Source organism: Pteropus medius, unplaced genomic scaffold (assembly GCF_902729225.1).
Source record: "Pteropus medius unplaced genomic scaffold, Ma_sr-lr_union100, whole genome shotgun sequence".
NCBI lineage: Eukaryota > Metazoa > Chordata > Mammalia > Chiroptera > Pteropodidae > Pteropus > Pteropus medius.
In genome coordinates this window covers 1-17,242 of record NW_024344880.1, presented here as the reverse complement: position 1 = coordinate 17,242, position 17,242 = coordinate 1, and the positions used below count along the sequence as shown (strand labels likewise).

General features: G+C 46.4%; 2 pseudogenes; both read right to left on the bottom strand.

Moving 5' to 3' along the window:
* Positions 1 to 328: 328 nt before the first annotated feature.
* Positions 329 to 447, bottom strand: LOC120610980 (uncharacterized; annotated as a pseudogene).
* A 15,694-nt stretch (positions 448 to 16,141) lies between these two features.
* LOC120610979 (uncharacterized) lies at positions 16,142 to 16,260 on the bottom strand (annotated as a pseudogene).
* Between the last annotated feature and the right edge of the window lie 982 nt (positions 16,261 to 17,242).

Below are 17,242 nucleotides of genomic sequence, written 5' to 3'. Positions count from 1 at the left end.
CACCAGTCACTGTCATTCAATAGATGAACCACAAGGATGTGATCCTATATATCAATAGTTTAAATATCTATCTTTTTACATATCTATCTAATTATATATTTATCTATATAAAATCTATTATCTGTCACCTACCTATCTATCTATCATCTATCATCTATTTATCATCTGTCTGTAACATCTATTACCTATCTACCTATCTATCTATCCTTAAGGTATTCCAGAGATCTATTTAAACCAGAACTAAATATATCCACTTATTTTTTTCTTTTTTTTAGATTGCAAAGACCTTGTCAGCTTACAATCCCTTATTTTTCTATTTTATATTTTACACATACAGCACCTGGTCTTCCTAGGTGGTCCCCCATCCAAGTGCTAACCAGGCCCGACCCTGCTTAGCGTCCAAGATCAGATGAGATCGGGCTTGTTCAGGGCGGCATGGTCATAGACAATATATCCACTCTTGAAGCTCCGTCCTTTTAAAATATACCACCGAGTGCCTGGAAACTTAGAGAAGTTTCTTCAGTGCTCCCCCTTTTTCCACGTATGCCCATTTTCCAATCCATTTCTCCACCCAGCAGCCAGATTCTCCTGCCATTTACATCACAGTGGGACCCTGAAGACCTCACACTAAGTGAAATAAGTCAGACAGAAAGACAAATTTTATATATCACCAATATGTGGAATCATACACACACACACACACACACACACACACACACACACACACAAACTCCTGGGCACAGAGGGCAGTTTGGTGGTGGTGGGCAGCAGAACAGGCCTCTGGGGGCTGCCTGGTGGGCTCAGGCCTCAGCCAGCTGCTGCAGCACCGTCAGAGCCGCGTACAGGGCCGACAGGGGCGTCTTAGCTTCTGGGTTCCAGATTGACCTGGGGCTATTCGGCTCCATCCTCAGGCCACACTCCTCCAGCAGGACATAGGTGATGGCCAAATCCTCACTCTGAAGTGGGGCGAGGAGCTCGGGCTTGATCGTGAAGGGGATGTTCCAGGGGTACTTGAAGTGGGGCTCCAGGATACTCCTTACCTGGAAGAAACAGTGTCCGATGTGAAGGTCAGCCTATGAGGTCAGGAGCAGAGAACTTTCTGTCCCAAGAGCCAGGGGTCATGCAGGGGAACTGAGGGGGACCAGGAGTCCCGTCCTGGTCGCATCTTGTGATCAGTGTGATCACGGACACGTTGTTGGAAATCCCCGACTATTGGTTCTTCAGCTGCTAAATACTGGTACTAGCATTTACCCTGCAGAACAGTGGTGTTTGGAATAGTATATGTGTATGCACGCGTGTGCAACATGTGTGTGTGTGCATGTCTACACACGCATATGTATTTACATATATATACGTGGAGAGAGAGAGAGCAATGTGCAAATGGTAACCATGTGAACAAAACAGGTATGACTCAGATTCCCTGAGCTCCTCAAATCTGTATTCCAATATGATTATTTTAGAATAGGCCCCCTGTTTCCTGCAGGGGTTGCCATGGAAACTGAGACCTTCTAGATGTAGACCCAGAGGGAGATGCAGCCGGATTTCCTGGTGGCCACACTGGAATCCCCCCCGCTCCCCGTCTCCCCTCCCAGCAGAAAGCAGGGTCATCTCTCCTCTCTCAGAATCATTCTCTCTCTGGTCCCTCCCCCTCCTCGGGGGACACCGGCCCCTGGGGACTTCTCACCAGATCCCGCTGCTGGAGCAGGATCTTCTTCTTCACGGACCAGGCCAGCACATCATGCTGGAGGTCACTCAGCACTGGAGATGAGGACATTTGGAGAAAGAGAGTGATGAAGAGTCAGGTGTTCCTCTCCCCACTGGGAACTAGGAGACATGCGAGAGGTCGCTCGGAGGCAGAGGACCAAAACCCGTCAGAGCTGAAGGTCGAGTTCCCCGCCCCTGAAAGGTCCTCCTGCTCTTGGGATGCTTCCCAGGATATGGTCTGAAGGCGGGATTCTGAGGCTGGAGCCCGGAATCACCCACCCTCGACGATACGTTGCATAAACTCAGGGTGGTCTCAGGCTCTGTGTCATATGGCAAGTCAGTCACTCTGAGCCCACCTGACCTTGGAGACAAGTGTGACGTGAGGATGAAAAATCATACATTTGAGGGTTTTGGAGAGGTGGCATCTAACACAGTTTTTTTAGGGGGTGTGACACCCCTATTCTTCCAGACCACTCTTACTTACTATTTATGACTCCAAGCAGGTAAGAGATGGAGTCCTCAGAGTTAGCCGATTTATCATATGAGCTCTCTCGCAGTGCATTTAGGATGGCGCCACCAGGGCCATCCAAATGACCCAAGGGTTTCTGTTCAAGCTATAGGGGACAGGTATTATTACTGACGATGATAGTAACAAGATCATGTTATTTCCCTATAAATTCTGTGACTATACGCGATTAACCAAGGGGTGGGGGAAGGGCTCTAAACGCACTCACAGAGGATACTGAACACCCTCCGTCTGTGGGGCTGCACACCCTTGCCCTTGTTATTGGACATCGGGCCAGAGTCCTCAATCTCAGACACCCTTCTTATTCCCCTGAGATTACCCCCATTCTTCCTTCCCCCATATAACTTGACAGCAGCCATATCTCCAAAACATCCCCCATCCATAAGTGTGATCAGCCTTAGGTGCTGTGAGACCCCCTCACCTTGTCCTCGAGGTCATGCAGGGCCTCCCGGTCCCCAAGCATGGCCAGGATGCTGGAGAACACAACGTTCCCCACTTTCTGCAAGAGCTGGGCCTTCTTCACATAGTGGGAAACTTCCGCTTGCAGGTGCCTGAAATCTGCCCTCAGGCATTGACGCCCAACAGGAAGTGGAGACAGTGTGAGATCAGACACCCCTGGGCTGGTGAGCCCCTGCCCGCCAAGGGAGCATGAGCGAAACCACTCTGCCCCTTTTACCCACTGACCCTGCAGGTGGCATGTTTGAGCTCTGGGGGCAGAGCTGTCATACTAGGCAAGACAGATGGAAAATCTCAGGCTGAAATGAGGTACAGAGTGCTTGTGGGGAAGACAGCAGAGGGTTCTGGAAAGGAGTCACAGGAAGAAGAAGAAAATGACCAGGCTCTCATTTCTGGGACATGTGTGAAGCGATGTGGATTCTAGCACTGGACTCTACAATGAGGCTGTCCTGACGACTGTAAGAACATAGGCACGCAGAGCATGGGTGGCCGGGAGTTGGCCCACACGAGCCACACTTGCTGTCACACAGTTGTGCCTTTATCTTCTAGGTCTTTCAAGAATTAACCAAGGAGAATTAATCAAGAACTGGGGACTCTCCTCTTCTCCTGGAGACCTGAGCCAGCCTCAAGGTCATCTGCTGAGGGTGAGAAGTCACCCGAATGGATGCGGCTGGGAGGCAGGCATTGCTATCTGGTTCCCTGCTGGACCCCCAGTGCTCAGAATGACACCTGCGGCCCAGTCAGGCCTCAACAAACGTTTGTTGCATGCATACATGAATGAATGAATGAATAAATGAGGCTGACTAAGGTGTAAATTTGGAAGTAAAGCTTAGGTTTCTGAGTTGCCTGGAAACCTCCAATTTGGGTCTGGGCTTTGCGGTGTCCTACCCAGTAGGCCCCAGGCTCCCGCTTAATGAATACTTACCTAGCCGGCAGAATCCTTGTGCTCTTCCTAGAAAGAGAACGGCAGAACGGGAAGTGATCACGCCCCTTTCTCATCCCCCAAATTTGCTTTAGAGACACTTGGGAGGGTCCTGCCCTCCTACCACCCCCTCCGTCTTCCTTCGCCCCTTCCTGCCCCATCCCAGTCCACCCCTCCACATCCTCAGCCTTCCCTACCCTCCCCACTCCGCAGAACCAGGGGCCAGGCCCCGGGCCATGGCGGCAAAGGCAGGGGCAGTCGGCCCAGCTCACCGGGTGAGTACAATTAGAGCCTCGTCCCCCGTCCCAGCCAACACAAAGAGAAACAAGTGATCATCACAGTGACTTGGTCTCCACTCCCTCAACACACACACTCCCATCCCGGTACTCAAAGGAGACCGGGGGGTTCTGAAGTCACCACTCACTTGGAAGTGGCTGCATCTCCCATCCCACTGGAAAGAGAAACAGAAAACCACTCACAGTGACTGGGTCCCCACGTCCCCAACACACACCCTCCCACCCTGGTACTCAAAGGAGAGAGGTGGGCTCCCTGGGGAGAGGGGCCAATGTCTGGGTCACAGCAGGGGAGACGCAGAAGCAGTGGAGGAGCTGGCTTGGGAGGGATTCCCTGTGGGTCCGTCAAGGCGGAACCCCCAGCAAGGGGGTCAAGGGCTCAGCAGGGCCTAAGGGCTAAACAGGGAGCCTGCCCAACTCACATTCCGGAAAGCATTTCTGCTTCTCATCTGCGATGTGAAGAATATCTGGATGGGAAGAAATCAGACCGGGGGAGCCAGGTTATCTCTGCTGGAGGCTCTCACACCCCACACCTGTGGCCCCCAGGTCATCTGCGGCAGCTTTTCTCAGGGTGACCTGGGCACCCCTTGCCTCCGAATCAACCGGGATGCTTGCTGAAACTCAGGATCCCAACCTCGCTCCATATCTTCTGACTCGGACTCCCTAAAAAGGAATCTAGAACCTGTGTTTTAAACAGGCACCTGGCGTGATCCTTACGCACCCAGTCAGAGACCTGCCTTCACCGGGAAAAGGAAATCCGCTTCCTCCCTCTTCCTGTACGATCATCTACCTGTCGTCCTTCGTCTACTCCCCTGGCGTCTCCCCCCTCACGTGTCCACTCCCAGTCCTGCCATCTTCCCGGGCAACTTCACATTTAATGTAAGGAACGTGGGAAGGTCTGAGACTTGCCTAATACCAACGATTAAGTGTCTGACAGGGAACAGGAGGCCATAAAGGAGAAAGAGTGGAGAAAGAGTGCCATCAAAGGAGCCCCCACAGATCCTGGTGTCGTAGGATCCAGGGAGAAGAGCTCCAAGGAGGGAGTCATCTAGTGCATGGTCACTGGTGACAACACGGACTGCAGTGGACTGAGGCGTGGACACCAGGGAGAGAGTGAACACAGAGTCTAAGAGATTCTATAAAGAACTTGGCTGTGAGGAGCAAGTGTGTAGGAAGAGGGGACAAGTGGAGGGGACACGTGGGTGAGGAGTTCGTGAGACGGCAGAGACCTGATCTTGCTGTCAGGTTGCGGGGAGGACCCAGGGGAACTGGAGAGGGTGAAGACAAATTTGTGTTAGTCACGTTGCCAGACATTTAACTCCACATCTGGGGAGATGGACTCATTTCCATTTCATAGGTCAGATGGGTGACAGAGGGCTTCTGATTTTCTTCAAAGTTACACAGCAAGGGCTCAGGCAAATTCTTGAACAGCTCTGCACTTTATTTTCTTCTCCAGTGTGTTATGAGGATTAAATGAGTTCATGGAATGGAATGTTTACTGCACTGGGTCATTGTAAGTCACCCTGAGGCCAGAACTGTACAAACAGGTGAGCCCTCACTCGCCACCTCGTGGGCAGGACATGACTTGCAGACACTGTGGTGCGGTCAGCCTTCTGTCAGAATCTAACCTCATTTAGTTCATGGACACTTGCCAACACTTAAAAAACATTTTTCAAGATGGAGTTGAGCTATTGATCCCACACAGCTGGAGAGTTCAGCTTCATTCTATCTATTACCACTGAAAGAGATGATTCACAGAAGAGTAAGAAAATAACTCTTGACCGGATATTGTAGCAAGGATTCTCTAGTAAGTTGTGTGTGTGTGTGTGTGTGTGTGTGAAAGAGAGACAGAGAGAGAGCGAGAGAGAGCGAGAGAGAGTTTGATATGTGTGTGAGGGCACCCCCGATCTCTGAGGAGATGGACCTCAGCCATATCAGGCTGACCTCTACCTGGGACACAGCACTGGGGAAGGGAGAAGCCAGGGCTCTGAGCTGGTCGTGTCTGCAGTGCTCATTGTTCCGTCCTGGTGTGCACTTGCTCTTTGATGCAAATGGTTCTCCCACGTGGAGTCAGAACCACAACGGTGTATGGGAAACTGCACTTCGAGGCTAGTGACGGAGCGAGAGACGCAGATAAAATTCTGCATCGTGTTGTCGGGCCATGGCACCTGCACTTTTGTTTGTGACTGTGTGGATATATTATGGGCTTTACGAGGGGTTATGGGTAACCTGGGCGGGCTCTGCAGCTCCCCCAGTTGAGCTGCCAAGGGAGGTGGTGGGACCCTGAATAGAGAGCGTTGGGATTAGAGCCGTTTTTGGCCCGTGCTACAGATACCTCCTCGTGGGGCACTGTCCCTCTCCATGTAGGAGACTGTCTCTGCATCTCCCCAAAGCAACATTTCGGTAGGGCCATGCTTAGAGGTGGCTGTGGGTGGGTGGCTGTGTGTGTGCTCCACACAGCTGAGAAATGTTGCTTCTCCTCTCTCTGACCAGGTGGAGAAGACAAGGCTGCCTGTCGATGGTCTTTCGCTTCTCATCACTTCCCAGGAGAAGCAGACCCCTCCGCACCTGCCCCCTTCAGCCTCTGCTTACCCCAGCCTTTCTCCTTGAAAACCAGCTGCTTCATCTTATAGGCCATCACCATGCCCTGCGGCAGAGTCAGCTTCATCTCTCTCACTTTGCATCCCTCTCCCACTCCTTCATCCTGAGGAGACAAACCAGGTGACATGCTCACATCTGCACATGATTTTAAAAGACAAATAACCTAGACAGCTCATAAGGAAAGGAATCAGCAACGCCTTGTCCTCGCCATCTCTACTCTTGATTTCCAGTTCCTGTCTTATTTTCTTGTTTCAACCTGTATTTGCGTTCACATCTCTCAATTTCAGATCAATAGTGCAATGATTTGAATCTTTTTTAGATTTAAGTACATCTAGTCTCATTCTCTTTTCGATGGAGAGGATTCTATTTTCTTACTCTTCATAAGACCCAAACCAACTGATAAAAGGGAAATACCCAACTCTAGTCTCTTCCAGCCTTCCATGCTGGGAAAAGGAAGTATCCAACTCTAGCTCCCTCTGGCCATCCTGTCACACCCAAGGGAGGAGAGAGTACTGAGAAGTTCTTGCTACTGTTCACAGCCCAGGGCATAGCCTCAGTAGAAACAAACAAGACCTATTCATGGAACTATGGAGTGTTTCCCTCTCCTCATACCTTACCACAGTATCCCCAAAGACCAAGTTCCTTTCACCCATCATACCATGTCCAACTTTCACCAAAAAACTTATAGGGCATATTCAAAGGCAAAAACAACAGTTCGAAGAGACGGCAGGGCGAGAATCAGACTCAGCTAGAATATGGATGTTGGAATTATGAGAAAGGGAATTTTAACAACTGTGATTAATATGCTGAGAGATCTAATAGAAAACAAACAAAAAGCAAAAGCAGGTGGGTGTTATAAGCAAAGAGATGGAAATTCTAAGAATAAGAAAGAAATGCTAGAAATCGAAACCACTATAAAAGAAATAAAGAATGCCTTTGATTGGCTCATTGGTAGACTGGACACATTTTTTTTTTTTTTAAACCCCGTGTACTTGAAGATATCTGAAACTTCAAAACTGTAAAGCAATGAGAAAAATCACAGAAAGAAATGGAACATGATATCCAAGAACTGTGGGACAACTACAAACTTGTAACATCCATGTGATGAGAATTACAAAAGAAAAGAAAGGAGCAGAAGAAATATTTGAAGCATTAGTGACTGAGAATTTCCTCCAAATTAATGACAGACACCAAACCGCAGATCCAGGAATATCCGAGAACTCCAGGCGAGATTTAAAAACAAACGAACCAACCTTAAACTTATGAATCATATTCAGTATGAATCAAAGATACAGAAAAAATATTGAAAGAAGTCAGACCATAAAAACGCCTCACCTATAGAAAAGCAAATACAAGCATTATAATCAAGTCCTCAGAAACCAGAAAAACGAGATTGGAATTTCGTATATACTGTCGAGAATGAGGAGAAAAAAAGCAACCTAGAATTCAATACCCTCTGAAAGTATCCTTTAAAAATGAAGAATAAAGACTTTCTCAAATAAACAGAAAATGAGGAAATTTGCTGTCAGTAGACATGCTTCATAAGAAATGTTAACTCTTAAAACCCCACAATAAGAAAACAAGCCAATTAACAAATGGGCAAAAGACCTGGACAGAAACCTCACCAAAAATGATATACAAATGACCAATAAGCATTTGAAAAGATGCTCCACATTATATGGCATCAGAAAAATTCAAATAAAAACAACAAGATACCGCTACATACCCATTACAGTGCCCAATCCAGAAGGCTGACAACGCCAAAGCCTGGCGAGGATGCGGAACAACAGGAATCCCATTCACTGCAGGTGGGAATTCAAAGTGGTCCAGCCACTTTGGAAGACACTTTGGTGGTTTCTTACAAAAGTAAGCATATTCTCACCATGTAATCCCTCCATCACATTCCTTGGGATTTACCCAAAGAACTTGGAAAATTATATCCACACAGAAACCATCACCTCTATGTTCACAGACGATTTTATTCACGATTGTCCAAACTTGGAAGCAACCAAGATGTCCTTCAGTAGGCAAATGAATAAATAAACCGTGGTCCATCCAGACAATGGAATATTATCCAGCACTAAAAAGAAATGAGCTTCCGTAAAGAGATATGGAAGAAACTTAAATGCATGACTACGTGTAAGAAGGCAGTCTGAAAAGAGTAACTACTATACGAGTCCACCTATATGACCTTCTGGAAAAGGCAAACCTAGGGAGATAGTAAAAAGATCAGTGGTTGCCAGGGGTTAGGAAGAGAAAGGGGTGAGTAGGGCAACAAAACTGTTCTATATAATATGGTAACGAAGGATACGGGTCTTATACGTTTATCTAACCTTATAGAATGCACAACGCCAAGAGTGAACCCTGATGTAAACTACAGACTTTGGGTGATAATGATCTGTCAATGTGCGTTCATCGGTTGTAACACATCTACAAAAAAATTTAATTTTTACTATTATATTTTAATTATTAAGAGCTATAAAAGGTTTTTATAGAGCATTATTCTTTCATGGAAACAAAATATTATCATGTTGAGTATTTCTTTCCTCTCTGAGTTGTCTTTGATTACTCTGATTTTCCTAATTTCAATGTGGGGCTTTTGCGTGTGTACATTTAAGGTTGTCCTCAAGTCTTTATGGGTTTTATTGACAAGTGAGGCATTACAAAGTGGAAAGAAGTTTGGCAGGGTTTGTAGAGTGGGAGTTTCACTTCTGGGTGATCAGGCAGGGATCCGCATTTTTCTCTGAGATCCCCAACTGTTGGGATGTTTTTTCTTTCAGACTGGTTAGTTTCCCAGGGAATAATTCTTCAAAAGCCTGGGTTGTACGTATAAAGGTTTGAAGGACGTAGAGGCAGGATGAGCAGAGCTGAATGGAGAAAGAGGGCTGGCTCAGTTTCCCCGCTAAGAAAAAGGACTTTCACTTCGTTTTTCTTTTCCATCATGGTCTCATACCTCCCCCTCCCTTGTTGGCTGTAACTTGAAGTGGTCAAACTGTTTAAATTCTCAAGTCTTCTATAAAGGTGGGTGAGGGTAGTTGCCAGGCTATGCAGAGGCGGGAAAGAGATCTGGGACTCAAAGGGGTCCTTATATACTTTTTAACCAATTGCAGATGCCACTTGTACCATCTCTTCAGAGGTAGCTTGTGCCACTAATTTCTGAGCCTTTTAGGGGTTCTTCTTTCCAGACTTCTTTCCCTGGTACATTTGGGGCTCTGCTATTCCTACATTCTGAGGTCTGTTACCATGGCTCCTTTTTAATAGAGTTTTCTGAATTTTGATATTTCTCTGCTGTTCTTTCCACTATTGTTTTGTTTGTTAGTTTTGGCCTTTATGAATTTGTACCTTGTTCAACAAGAATATGGCAATAAGTTATTTGAGTTTACAAGGAAGGCTCTCCATCTTGTTATAAAAGCGAGATAAATTTTAGTTATACAAAAGAATAAGCTGATTTGAATTTTGTTAACTTTTCTTGTTATTATGTAGCTCTTCCATTATAATTTATCATGCTAGAAAATAACAAAAAAGTTAGTATCGCAACCATTTTTAGGTGTACAGTAGAGTATTGTTTTTGTTTTCATTTGTCTCAAGAAATTTCCTGGTTTCCTTTGGAATATTCTCTTTGGCCCATTGAAGGTATATTTTTTAATTTCCATGTAGTTGTGAATTTTTTAGTTTTTCATTTGATCTCTAATTTAATTTCATTGTGGTCAGTAAAGATATCTAGCGTTACTTCAGTATTCTTAAATTTAAGACTGATATGGTGGCCTCACACGTGGAAATACTGGGGAATGTTCCATGTGTGCGTGAGTAGAATGTGTATCTGCTCTGCAGGTATGTTCTGTAGGTGCCTGTTATAGATTATAGTCCAATTAGTCTGTATCGTGTTAATCAAGTCCTCCATTTCTTTACTATCAATCTTTTGCCTGATTGACCAAAACAAAATTGATGCAGCCATGAACCAGGCATGATATGCAAACTATTTAACGACATCGCAGCCAACATGTGGAGCCATCCTGGCTGTGAGCAACTATGACAGAGACACTGGACACACAGCTGACCTATTCTCCTAGGTGAAATGACACACGGCTATTTTCTTTCTCTTCTCAGAAAGCCCAGTTTGCCAGTCCAAGCGAATGGAAACCCAAAGCTGAGTATCGAAACATCCTCCCAACTAGAGTAATGTTCTACTGGATTCAAATTGGTCCACTGGACTTGGATTCAAATGACCTGGGTGGCACCCAGCAACCTCCAGATAAAATCACAAAAGAGTTAGTTCACAATTCAGTATTTTCCCTTTCGTTTCTAAATCTCCTAAGTAAGGACACATTACACATAAAATATATAATGTGTATAAAACATATCATACCACACAGACAATATTTAATATATGAATTAACTTATATAATTAAAAGTAGTATCATTGGTTCTTGTGATTGAATGAGTTATAGAAATCATATGTGCTCGAGGGTATTTAAATCTCACTCCTGAAATCAATCCTGCTCAGGAGATCACAGCATTTACGGGACTTTAACTGCCAAAGGTTGTTGTCAGGGGTCCCTCACTTCTTCCAGCATAAAACTGGATGTGGATGTGGGACAGCAGACACCCCTTTAGATTTGTTGCCCAGAATCCATCACTTACTCAAAGCAAAACATAATACCACGTAATTAAACCTATTTCCTATTTTATCAATACTGAATAATCCCATATATTGAAGCGCCATAAATGAGGATATTAAAATATGGTCTCAGGTCAGGAGTCAGGATTCACTGGCACAAAATAATCACCCAATGCCTTCTAATTTCCAGAAACAGGTACCGAATGGAGGATCCAGAATTCCCTGGCAAGGGAGGCTGAGCTGGCTGTGCTCTTGGTGATACCATCTCATACCTTGACAAAAGTATTCATAGGGGTGGAAAACTTGGCCAAACCTTCATACTGCTGATGTCATGCAGCACGAGACTGTTGAGCAGCTTCACGGTCTCTGTCACAACGTACAGGTTAATGGATCTCTCCCGGCACTGCCTCAGAAGCACGGGCTCGGGGTCCAGCAGTTTCCTGGGGATGTAAGGGAGGAGAAGGGTCAGCGTGGGAAGCCGTGCCTTCTCGGGTTACTCAGGGTTGCTCCCCTCCTCAGCGCCTGGAAAGACTGCAGAGAGTTGGGACTTTGACAGGTGTTCCCTCCACCCATAGAAAGATATTGGCTCAGGGGTTAAGTTACTGAGGAAAGCAAACATCTTCTCTGGGATGCAGGGTGTGCTCTCCTCCGTTTTCTGATCGGGGTGTGGGAAGGAGAGTTCGCATGCCATACTGTGGAAGGCACCTGAACTTTCCAAAGGTCTATTGGTCTGACTTTTCAGTGTGAGCACCTCTCATCTGAAGAGGCTAGAAGTGGACAGGTGTCAACAGTGACTTTAGGAAGCCCTGTCGTCAAAGCTGGAGAAACCCACGTCCATCCTTCTCTGGAAGCACAACCGGGGTGAAATGGGGAGCAAAGGGACACACAACAAAGAAGCAGGGAGGGCTCTGAATTTTCCATGTCAAGTACATGGGGTTGTTTATGGATCGATCGCCCTGAGGAGGTGGGTGGGAAGGGTTGACTTGAAGATGTAGGTTTGAGCAGAGGAAGTGAGAGGTTTGAAGTACTGGAGGCACATTTCCATCTCCATTTCAGTTCTGAGACTCAACTCTGCTTCTACGTGAGGCCCCACTGGGGTTGGTGCCCTGGATACTAGCCCAGTGGCATCCTGAGAGTCCTTAACCAGCTCGTCAGTGGAGAAGGTACTGAGCGTCCAGTGTGGGGTTCCCATCCCCCTTGGAGGGGGGATTCAAACCCTTTACTGTGTCTCTAAGGTGCTATGTCATTTGACATTTACTTATGTCTAAGCCTCGTTTTTACCCCAGTTGGCTAGGCTTTCGCCTCACTGATCCTGAAAACCCCCCAGTCAGGCCTTCCCCAGGGCCTTGAAACCTCTCATTAGACCTCTGTCCTCCTGCTTTTTGCTTCTTTTATTCTTCAGGTCTGAGCTCAGCTAAATAGATTCCCCTCCTCCCAGACCCTCACATCCAACTCCTGTGATTCCCTCCAGAGCTTCCCCCTCAGTCTGTAACTACCTTTCTGTGAAACACACCTTCATTTATTAAAAGTATCTAATGGCCTTTCTTTTCACATTTAAAGTGTTGACCTCAGGCTTACTTCTTCTTCTTGGCACTAGATAAATAAAATGTATTCCCTGAAATTGAAGCTTTTTTAACTTCTAGGTCAAAATTTTTCTTTTCCTGCAGCTATAGAAACCCAAATACTCTTTTGCAACGTAAACGGACCTCACAAATGTTAGTTCTAATGAGACTTACTGATGTAGGGAGGAGGCAAGAGAATTTAAAATGTCCATCAAGCCACATTCAGTGACTGCAGTATGCCAAGCAGCCCTGCGGCCAGGCCAGGGCCACCCCTGCAGAGCGGAGGAGGATTCTGCAGGGGTTGTCCCCACACCTGCACAGGGGAAACGGGAACCAGCCCTGTCATTCCCTCTGCCTAAAACCATGGGGAACTTACAGATTAAAGGCTGGGGACCGCCCGCAGGCCTTTCACTCCACATACTCTCACCTTTGCAGGTAGAGTCTTCCCCTCCTCACTGTCCATATGGAAGGAAATGAGTTAACAAAGTCTTTTCAACTATAAATCCCAGGAATGGAAGAACCACATACAGACTGACTTCCCCGAACACTCAGGGTCTCTCTCCCCGTCTCTCCGTATCCTTCACTCTGCCCCACTCACCGCCCCTCTCACACTCTGCCTCTGAGAGGAGACCACACTCTGTGCAGTGCGATCCCCGTGAACTTTCCTTTGAATCTAACTCTGGCGTGTGTGTTGAATTCTTTCCACCCTCTCTGCCAAAGGACCCTCTTCTCTCAGTGGGTCTTGGTTTCCCCACACCAGCTCGGGGAAATCTGCCTTGTCCCACATCATTACAGGACACCAGGTGTACAGAAGTTGTGCCGTGCCCTGTTAAAGTAGCTTTTAGTCTCTAAATAGTCCGTGATTTTAACTAGTTGCTTCCTTTAATAATTATTTGCATTGATAGAAATACTATTTAAATTGGTGTCTACTTATAAAAGGTATAAAGATCTAAAGAAATTTTTTGTAAGCCATCACTCGCACCTGCACAATGCAGACCCCTTCATCTCACCTGAGCCTCCTTAGATCATTATAATGCGCATGCCCAGAAGTTCATTAATATCATTATAACAGACTGAATTCTGGGAACGAACATGCGCAGAAAGCAAGCGATGAGTCACTGGGTCTTGTCCATCAAGGAAGCCCACCCCTCTCCACCCACAGCAACTAGGGATAAACACCCCGAAGGCTGTGTCACCGTGCCCTCCAGTCCTTCAGCCTTCGAGACACCCCTGTCTTGCCCCCGCCGCTTCCATGTCTGGATGTGTCCTGTTGTTTTACTTTCCTTTCTGATAAATCTATTCTTTCTGCTGTATTTCGGTGTTTTACTCAATTCTTTGTTCGAGATGTCAAGAGCTGGGACGACTCGCCGAGTGGGGGCATCCCACCTTTGGGTACCCCGCTCGCGAGAGAGCGGTAACTCTGCGCTCACTAACCCTGTCCCTCAGCTCTTCCCTTGTGTTCGCATCCTCATTCCTCGGGTTCCTGAGACCAAGAACTCCGGACGCGACGACTAAGGAGCACACAAGGAACCCCACGACACTTAGAGGCGTATCGAAGATCGGGCATTTCTCACGGGCACAGAGTTCAATTAAATCCCGGGACACTGAGGCAAACTTTACTGAAACAAAGAGTTTCAGAGGCTTTGTTTCTGCTTAAATGAAACCTCATTAACTAATCCTTGCATGGCTCATTTCCTCACTCGCTGCGCGTTCCCTGCTCCACAAAACACGTTTCAGGACAGGCATTTCCATCCGTCCTCTCATGACTCTCACTTCGAAATAGCACAGTAATGGACAACGCCACTGGAATAAACATTCATTACGTAACTAACAAGCAATAGTTGAATGAATGAACATATGACGACCCAAGAAGAGAGGCCGTGTCTGGGACATCATTTTCTTCATTCTGAGCCTCGGGAACAAAACCTGCTAGATGCCTCTTTGCCCATGAGAGGAGCACCCACTGAGGGCCTTCACCCAGACCCTTCCTCTCCCTTGGCCTCACCTCTTTTGAAATTCTGCCCAGGTTTCATATGGTGTGGAGAGGACCTGGTATTGGAAGGAGCCTTGAAACTCCATCGCCTCCCCCGATATGGTCACGTCTGCCCCAGACATCACACTCGCACCGGCCTCCTCCTCCTTGGTCGCTGGGTCACTGAGTTGGAACGGCACCCTCACAGCAGCATCTGGGAGCAGAAAAGGTGGCCTGGGTTTTAGCCAAGAATTCACTCTAGAACAGCTGGGACATAGGACAGAAACAAGATGGCTGCATCTGAGTTTCTCCCAACTCCCCTCAGCCAGCTCTCTCACTTGGGAAGCCGACTCATTCCTTCATATTTTAAGTGGAGATTACTGCTAAGGGCAAATGTTTGAATCCACCCATGGACAGGATAATAAGGACAATGTCCTCACCCTGAAATATGATGATGTCACTTGTCCAAGAATCCGGGAGACCCATGACATCCTAATTCTGGACACAGTGTCAGCCCCAGGAGGCAGCTCGTTGAAGCAGAAACTGCTTGGGATTAGGAACGAGACAGACTTGGGTCTGACGACAAGTTCTACCAATTCCTAGGCATATAACTTTGGACAAATTATTTTATACGCTTTAATTTACTGCTATATCAAATGGAAATAATATTCTAGACTCAAGAGGTTGCTGTAAGTATTTAAAGAACCAATGTATGTCTGGGTTAATAATTACTAAGAATTAGTAAATTCTCATATGACCTTAGCTCCTTGCCCTTTGACCTTCAGATCTGCCTGTGAAGGTGTCTCAGCATTTCTTCCATGCTGCCCCACTTGCAACTGCACCCTTGTTTTCCAGTCTTTGCCTCCTGTGCCACTGGCCGACAATACCTGGGACTGAAGAACTTGGTTCGAGGATGTCCATGAGGGAGACGTCATGTGGAACTTCAGATTCCCAAAACGGGAACTGAGACTTCTCCATTATAGAAAACCGGCGTATTTTGATGGCATGCGTGAAGCATGTGACGGGCCTCAGTTCCTCGTCTCCAATCGTTTTGACCAATGCCGTGCTATATTTAATAAACATGGAGGACATGTTTCTAGAGACAGATAAAAGGGAAACACAGATCAGTGGGTTTTTATTTTTATTTTTTATTTCTTTATTATGGTGACATTGGTTCACGAAATGCAGTAAGTTTCAGGTGTACAATTTATCAACAAGGCATATTAAGTGGATTTTTATGTGTCATTCAGAGAGAGTTGACAGGGACTTGAGGACTGCACAGAGTTCACCTTTTCATATCTACACAATGAAGTCGCATGTGAGTGCAGGTGATCCCATGATAGTAGCTGGAATGGCCCTAAATCTTGCTTAAATAGCAGTAACAGAGAAGAAAAGGCATCTGAAAAATGCAATGAAAGGGCTTGCAGAAATGCCCGACTCAGCTGGTCATATACGAACTGCACCCTATAGATTTTTTTTTTTTTTTTACGCTATAGCATCTGGTCTTCCTAGGTGGTCTTCCATCCAAGCACTAACCAGACCCAACCCTTCTTAGCTTCCAAAATCAGACGAGATTGGGTGTGTTGAGGGTGGCATGGCTGTAGACCTATAGATTTTTAAATGGCCTTCTAGAAACTCTTCCAACACCTATAAGAGAAACAATTTGTAAATAGATAGGACCGGTGGTCTGGGAATTCCTTCCCCCTTGCAATCCACACCTGAAACTCCCCTCCTATCCTGACTCAGAAGGTGCACGTTGAACTTCAGACGAAGGAATCACGTTGAACTTCAGACGAAGGAATCATGCACACTGCAAGTGTATGTAAGCTGTAAGAAATCTAACCAAGAGGAGCTCGTGCTTTGACGCTGGTAAGCCCCACACGCGCCACCGGCTAATAAATTCTCCTTTTTCTACAAAGTTGTCTGAGCGTCCAATTCCTTCCGTTGGGTGTCACTTCCTGCAACAGCAGGATGCTCTTTAGTGACAAGATACCTAAACTGGGAGTCCCTGCCATGTCAGGGGGATCTATGAGCACTTTCTTAATTTGTTGGGAATGACGAGAGGTGATAAATGCCCTTCCGAAAATAAGCATATGCACTCTTCTATGCCACTCCAGTTAAGATAAAGCTGGCTAAATTGGATGACTTTTAATCACTTCTTAGAGGACTATTTTTTCATACGTGTGTGAATTACCTATGTGCAGTGTTACAAAGCCTGTGCCTTTTAAGATTTTCTATGCTCTTGCTGTGACTGAAATAGAACAAAAGTGGGGACTTCACAAAAATGGGCATGAGATAGTTCCAGGAAACGCCCCAGAAGCCTGCATTGTTGTGCTAAGTGCACTGCGATTCACTAGAAAATTACAAAGAGCATCATTTCTCCTATGTGTCAGGAGCCTTCCTTCTATAAGTGGTCATCAACCTGGATGACGCTCTCATGCTGCTTTTGAAAATTTTCGATTTTGAAGAATGACTTCAGCAAGATGGCAGAACAGGGGCGTTCAGCCCTCATTCCTCCACAGAAACACCAGTATGACAACCATCCAGATGAGAGCACCTTTGTGGGAGCCCAGAGTCAAGCGCACAGG